General features: G+C 39.7%; 1 pseudogene; it reads right to left on the bottom strand.

Moving 5' to 3' along the window:
- Window positions 1-2,134: 2,134 nt before the first annotated feature.
- Window positions 2,135-5,310, bottom strand: LOC138827874 (transcription initiation factor TFIID subunit 9-like; annotated as a pseudogene).
- Between the last annotated feature and the right edge of the window lie 888 nt (window positions 5,311-6,198).

The raw sequence follows: 6,198 nt of genomic DNA, 5'->3' as shown, positions 1-6,198 counted from the left end.
AGGGAGAAGGGGAGTCCAGAGGAATGCAGCTTGCCCTCACAGCCTGAGCCCGGGGACAGCACCGCCCCTCAGAGCCTACAGGTTTATATTTCGTGAAGAGTAGGTTGAATGGGATGCTGATACTGTCACCTAGATCAAGCTTCCGCTTCGAGAACTCTCTGAATGTCTCACTTCCTTCCCTCTCCATTCTCCAACGCTGACAGGGTCTCTTTTAATGGAATAAGAAATTAAAATTATGCAAGGTCATCAACACAGTCAAGAAGCTTAGGGGCTCGGAGTGTAGCTCAGGGACAGAGCATGTGTTGAGCATGTGCAAGGCACAATGCCTAAAGAGAAAAGGGGAGGGGAAGAGAGAAGGAAGACGAAGAGACGAAGAGGAGAAGAGAGAAGAGGAGAGGACAGGACAGGACAGCACAGGAAATGTGGTACCCACCTGAAATCCCAGCACTGTGGAGATTGAAGCAGGGGACATATATTTTTTATTCATATATATATATATATTTCCCCTGCATGTATAGTATAATATTTAACTGACCTTCTTGTACTCACACAGAGTATATGGCTGAGCTTGCCACTCTTGGAGTGGTTTTCTGGGAAATCTTTTGTATGTGCTTGTCCTTACACACCTACTCAGAAAGCAAGTGAATCATGTCTCATGCACCTTCTGTCTCTTACCAGTGATGAGGGGAAATGTGGGGCTTAGCACATCTATCAAAAGCAAACAAACAAACAAAAAAGTTTGGGAGTTACTATTTGCACATGTACCAACTGACCTCAAAAAAAAAAGGAAGGGAAAAGAAATTGTAATTAAAAGACCTGATTTTGGCTAAAGCTGCAGAATCTTGCATCCCTTGGGAGTTAGCCCTCTGATTCATGGTCAGCCTGCACCGGCCTGGTTGGGAGGGGTTGGAAGCCCCTCAGATGGAATGTCAGTGGACAGCACCGCTAAGCAGGTAGCAAAGGAAGCAGGTTAGAAAGGAGAATGAAAATAGGAACATGAATGCAGGAAGGAATGAAGATAAGCCTAAGAGGTAAAGAACAAGCCAGGTGCCCGTGGCTCAGGCCAATAATCCTAACTACTCAGGAGGCTGAGATCTGAGGATCACAGTTCAAAGCCAGCCCAGGCAGAAAAGTCTGTGAGACTCTACTCAGAAAAATCCAGAAGTGGCTCAACTGTTAGAGCTCTAGCTTTGAGCACAAAAGTCTCTGGGACAGCACACAGGCCCCGAGTTCAAGCCCCCTTAGGACTGGCCAAAAAAAAAAAAAAAGGTAAAGAGCAAAAACATTAGTTAAGCAAACCCTGAAAAACAAATCACTCAGATATAAAATCTGTACCCAAAATGATGATGTGACATGATTGTAAAGGAGGGGGTGTATAGGAGAGAAATGGTGAGCGTGGGAGGGGAAGAAAAAAGATGGTGGGGTGGGGTGGTGAATATTCAAGAAGTACAAAAGAGCATAATGAAAGCCTCCAAAAATAAACATTAAAAAGGAGCTAGAATGAGGGAGTCGTGCGGTTGAGAAAGATTGATATAAATGATGTGATTTTTTATCAATGTAAATTAATTATATGCATGTTGTAAATATCACCATAAAACACTTTTGTTCAATCAATCTATGCCAATAAAATGCTTGTTTGTGTGGGGGGGTTCCTGGAACTTGAACTCAGAGCCTGGGCACTGAGGTTTTTTTGTTTTGTTTTGCTTTGCTTTGCTTTGCTTAAGGTTAGTGCTCTACCACTTGAACCACGGCTCCACTTCCAGTTTTTTGGTGTTTAATTGCAGATAAGAGTCTCATGGACTTTTCTGCCTGGGCTGGCTTCAAACCATGATCCTCAGAATTTAGCCTCCTGCATAGCTAGAGTTACAGGCACCAGAGTTTGACTAAAACTTTTCTTTTAATTCAGCTGAAAACTTGATGCTAACTTTTCAAATGGGTGCTCAGACAATTGACCCTATTAGGCATGCTAACTTACCTAAAAAATTTTTTATAATTAACTTTTATAAATAACTTGCATATTTAATATTACTTATAAAGTTTCTAAAATACAACTTGAAAACACACAGCATGCTTGTTTAATTTCAGTACAATAGAATCAAGACCAAGAATACATGTTACATGCATCAAGGATAGATTACAAATTATCATAGTCATCATTATCTTCATACTTTCCAGGACTTTTGACAACTAATTGGTTGTATTTTGTGACATCATTTTAGTGGTAATAAGAATATTTTTGGAACCAATTAATGATGGATTGATCCAAACATTCTGAACTGCTGATATTGCAGGAAATGATGGTTTACAACAAGGGAACAAGAAGCAAGCATCTGTACTGTCAACCTTTTTTTTTTTTTTTTTTTTAATTTGAGAACATACTGTACAGAGGGGCTACAATTACATGGGCAGGATAATGCATACATTTCTTACCAAGCATTGCAGCCTCCTCCTTTGTTTACCCTTCACCTCCCTTCCCAGCCTCCCCCCTCCCCCCACCCAATTATACCCCCCTCCCCCCCACACACCGACATTGTAAAGTTGGTTTTGACATGACATTTTGTACTTCTCATTGTTGCAACAGGTCCACCTGAATCCTTAAACGACTTGTTTGTCCCCATCTCCTCCACATGTTATACTGACATCAAATATAGTGAAAGCGGGGGTTACACTGTGGGGGAGGGACATACAAAGCAACAAAGAAATAATCTTATAAATGCGTTAGAAACACATGCATGAAAGAAACAAAAACATTAAAATACATATTTAAGGGTTCATTTTCCTAACATCACATTATCTGACCTTTTCCGCTTGACTCATACCTATACTAGATATTACAAATAAGGGAAACCATGGGACCTATGCTTCTTTGGGCCTGGCTTACTTCACTTAATATAATTTTTTCCAAACCTTTCCATTTCCTAACAAATGGGGAAATGTCATTCTTTCTGATGGAGGCATAGAATTCCATTGTGTATATATACCACATTTTCTTGATCCATTCATCTACTGAGGGGCATCTGGGTTGGTTCCATATCTTAGCTATGGTAAATAATGCTACAATAAACATAGTTGTGCTGGTAGCTTTAGTGTGGTCTTGTTTGTAAACATTTGGGTAAATGCCCAAAAGTGGGATTGCTGGATCATAGGGGAGATCTATGTGAAGTCTTTTGAGGAACCTCCATACTGCTTTCCAAAGTGGTTGAACAAGTTTACATTCCCACCAACAATGAAGTAAGGTTCCTTTCTGTCCACATCCCCTCCAGCATCTGTTGTTGTTAGAGTTCTTGATTTTTGCTGTTCTAACTGGAGTGAGGTGATATCTCAATGTTGTTTTGATTTGCATTTCTTTTATGGCTAGGGATGTTGAACATTTCTTCATGTGTCTATTGGCCATCCTTCTTTCTTCTTCAGAGAAGCTTCTCTTTAAGTCTTTCGCCCACTTATTTATTGGGCAGTTGTTTCTTTGAGGATTTGTTGTTGGGTGGTTTAATTTTTTGAGTTCCAAGTAGATTTTAGATATGAGACCCTTGTCCGTTGTATGGCTAGTAAAGATCTTCTCCCAATCGGTGGGCTTTCTGTTGGTCTTGCTAGCTATGTCATTTGCCCTGCAGAAGCTCTGCAACCTTATGCAATCCCATTTGTCCAACCTTTCTTTGATTTGTTGTGCTTCCGGGTCTCTATTCAGAAAATTTCGGCCTGAGCCAAGGAGACCTAGGGTTTCTCCTATTCCATCCTGTAATGTTTTCAGAGTGTCTGCTTTGAGTTCAAGGTCTTTGATCCATTTGGAGTTGATTCTGGTGCAGGGTGATATATAAGGATCTAGCTTTAGTTTTCTACATGTAATTAACCAATTTTGCCAGCACCATTTACTGAAGAGGCTGTCTTTCTTCCATTCTATTGTTTTAGCTTCCTTATCGAAGATTAGATGGCTATAGGTCTGTAGGTTCATTTCTGGGTTTTCAATTCTATTCCATTGGTCCTGAGGTCTGTTCTTATGCCAATACCAAGCTGTTTTGATTACTATGGCTTTATAGTAGAGTTTGAAATTTGGTATTGATATTCCTCCAGCAGTGTTCTTTCTGTTGAGGAGCATTTTTGCTATTCGGGGTCTTTTATTGTTCCATATGAATTTTTGGATTGCCTCTTCTATTTCCTTGAAGAATGAGGGTGGAATTTTGATAGGTATCGCGTTGAATTTGTAGATAGCCTTGGGAAGTATTGCCATTTTCACGATGTTAATCTTGCCAATCCAGGAGCATGGGAGGTTTTGCCATTTTTTAAGTTCTGTGTTGATTTCCTTTTTCAAGATTTTAAAGTTTTCATCATAGAGGTCCTTCACTTCTTTGGTTAAGTTAATTCCTAGGTATTTTATTTTTTGTGGGGCTATTACAAATGGAGTTGCTTTCCTAATTTCAGCCACACTTTTCTCATTGTTGGCATATAGAAAAGCCATTGATTTTTGGGGGTTAATTTTATAACCTGCTACTTTGCCAAAGTTTTGGATCAGCTTGAGTAATTTGGGAGTGGAGTCTATGGGATTCTTTAAATACAAGATCATGTCATCTGCAAAGAGGGAGAGTTTTATTTCTTCTTTCCCTATTTGGATCCCCTTTATGTCTGCATCTTGTCTTATTGCTGTAGCTAGGCATTCTAATACTAGATTGAAGAGAAGTGGAGAGAGTAGGCATCCTTGTCTTGTTCCTGAGTTAAGAGGAAATGGCTTTAGTTTTTCACCATTGTGTACTGTCAACCTTTGCCCTGGGAGGGACACTGGAGTCCCCACTTTCATTGAAGCAGACGTTGTCTGAGGGGTTGCTGTGCCCAGTAAGGGAGGGCTTGGTCTGCTACTGACTGAACCAATGCTTAACTGTAGAATGATTGTTCTTCCTACAAAAGTAGTAGATGTCTTTTTCTGGTAAGGACTTAAGCCTACAGTTTGAAGCTAGCAGGTAATATCTATCAGGTAGCATTCTAAGATCTGAATATAGTTTGATTAATAATGGCAAAGGGGATTGATCTCTTTGCAATGTCCAACAGGAAATCTCTTGGGAGAGGAAAAAGTAAAGGATTGGTCAACCCAACACTGGATGGCCAATTGTACATCATCTGTATCAACAGTGGTTTTCTTAACGCGGCTTGAATAAATCTTAGCACCATCTAGAATTGGGGTCACATAATGAAAAGCAAACTCCAACATCTGGTTTATAACTCTTGGCTCATATTCTGTAATCCTATATCCTTCAGGATTTGTGCCATCATCTGTGCATCTTCCAGCATGTTTTTGGGAGAAGCCATCTTGCCACACTCCATGATATCTGCTGGTCAGACTTTTTGAGCTAATTCACCCACCCTAATATACTTCAGTCTTGCTCTTGAGGCAAGTTCTTTATCTAGTGTGTTTCTTCTAGCCCCTGGTGTACTGGTGAACAGGATGCTCAGGCGCTGCTCACTAAAAGTATTTAAATGGAACTGAAATGCACCGTGTTATAGGCTTGGGTTTGTTTCATAATTCTCTCCCCAAATCACTTTCTCCCACAGGAGAAATAAACACCTCCAGTGATATATTGAAGTTGCTGGCTTCAATGCTCTAGTTTGTATTGGAGGTATAAATACACTGGCAAATTACCCATTCATCTACTTTGATCAGCAGGATGTTGCTAGCTAAAGGAAGCCAGGTAATCAGCATATGCCTCAGAAATACAAAGTTGCTAGAAAGGGTGGACTTTGCAAATGGAAGTCATTAAACTCATTAGTCAAAAGGTAAAGAAAGAGAAAACTCCCCTGAGTTCATTAGAATAGTGAAGATTTTCCTTCATGGAACTATATCACAAAACTGACCACTCAAAATGGGATTAATTTGTATATTGTAAGAAAGAATATCTTAGTTGAGGGAGTGCAATAGGGAAGATGCTTTTAAATCTTTGGTTATGTCACAAATTGTCCCCAGATTATTTTCAATAGATTGTTGTACTAATCTCTTAAAACTTAGTTTATGCATTGTGTTTCTACATTGAACTCCTCATGGGTGGTGATAAATGACATAGTGCAAAGCCAACTTTTTAAATCTGGACTGATAAAGTTTATTAAGTTGATCATGGTTCAGAAACTGAATCTTGATAGGGTTGGGAGAGACAGGGAAGAAAGATGGAAGGGATGATACTGATCAAGATGTATTATACTCATGAAATGGTATGTATT

This window comes from Dipodomys merriami, unplaced genomic scaffold (genome assembly GCF_024711535.1).
Source record: "Dipodomys merriami isolate MVZ:Mamm:240054 unplaced genomic scaffold, mDipMer1.0.p SCAF_16, whole genome shotgun sequence".
NCBI classification, from domain to species: domain Eukaryota; kingdom Metazoa; phylum Chordata; class Mammalia; order Rodentia; family Heteromyidae; genus Dipodomys; species Dipodomys merriami.
Note: the sequence above shows the minus strand (reverse complement) of the source record. Positions and strands in the feature narration are given on the sequence as shown.